The sequence below is a fragment of the Tupaia chinensis genome, unplaced genomic scaffold (genome assembly GCF_000334495.1).
Source record: "Tupaia chinensis unplaced genomic scaffold, TupChi_1.0 Scaffold000410_1, whole genome shotgun sequence".
Taxonomy (NCBI): Eukaryota; Metazoa; Chordata; class Mammalia; order Scandentia; family Tupaiidae; genus Tupaia; species Tupaia belangeri.
Genome location: NW_006159915.1, coordinates 3,816,714 through 3,817,696, shown reverse-complemented (window position 1 = coordinate 3,817,696; position 983 = coordinate 3,816,714). Strand labels below are relative to the sequence as shown.

The 983-nt window shown below is 44.7% G+C and overlaps 1 non-coding gene across 1 annotated transcript; it reads left to right on the top strand.

Annotated features, from left to right (window-relative positions):
* The first annotated feature begins 623 nt into the window (after nucleotides 1–623).
* On the top strand, nucleotides 624–755 carry LOC114008897 (small nucleolar RNA SNORA70). Its single transcript, XR_003550381.1, has one exon. It is a non-coding gene; the product is annotated as a small nucleolar RNA SNORA70 (small nucleolar RNA).
* Nucleotides 756–983: the final 228 nt, after the last annotated feature.

The following is a 983-nucleotide window of genomic DNA, read 5'->3' as shown; positions in this document are numbered from 1 at the left end:
GCTTCATTAGTACATCTAAGAAACCATGCATAGCTGCTAAAGCCCTGTTAGTGTATAGAATTACATTTTTTAAAAAAATCCCTTAAATAACAATAGTTGTTTTCAGGAAACAAAGAAAGCTTTAAAAGTTTAAGTACAGGAGTTGGCAGGTGGCTCAGTGGTTAAGGTGCTGGACTCCCACATGGCGAACTGCAGTTTGAGCCCCGGACCTAGGGGCTTGCTTTCTCACTTTCCCTTTCTCTGTCTCTCTCTGATCAAGTTAATAATAATAACAAATAAAAAATAATTTAAAAAAAGTTTAAGTACATTGTAGTTGGGACCTGAACATAAAACATTTATATGGAAATAGGTAAAAGAGGGGACTATTTCTGTGTAGGCCTTTTTTTTCCTTTAATTCCTGGAGGGCATGTGCACTCAACAAAGACAGAGAGGGGGAGAGAAAGCACCACACAGTGGGAAATAGTCGTGCCGCAATCCCTTCTCCCCCATTTCTCCATCTTGTCAGGACATTCGGCATGCATGCACATGTGCCTGTAGGTTTCTCAAGCTCCCAGGGCAGGATTCAAATCATGGTCAGCCACTGGGATATGGCTCCCTTAACCACTAGGCTATGGCAGTCAGCACTGCATAGACTTTTGAAGAGTCATAAATATTCTTCATGGGGTCTAGTGTGCAATGGTTGCAAACAGCAGACTCCTGGGTACTGTGCAGCCTGTTTCTTGCAGGAATTGCCCTAAGGGACCTTGGAGTCAGCCCTTTCCAATGGTTGTTTGTGTCTTTGCCTCATGCTGTCTGTATGCTAGACTCCAGACAGGTATAAGGGGGTGACTTTGGAAAGCCCCAGGGCACTGTGGCCAAGTCCACAAATTTGGCAATTGCCATGTCCATTTGCACCAAGCTGTAGAACAAGGGGCATGTGATTGAGGCCTTGCATGGGACCCAGTTCAAGTTCCCTGGCTGCCAGAAGATCCACATCTCAGAGA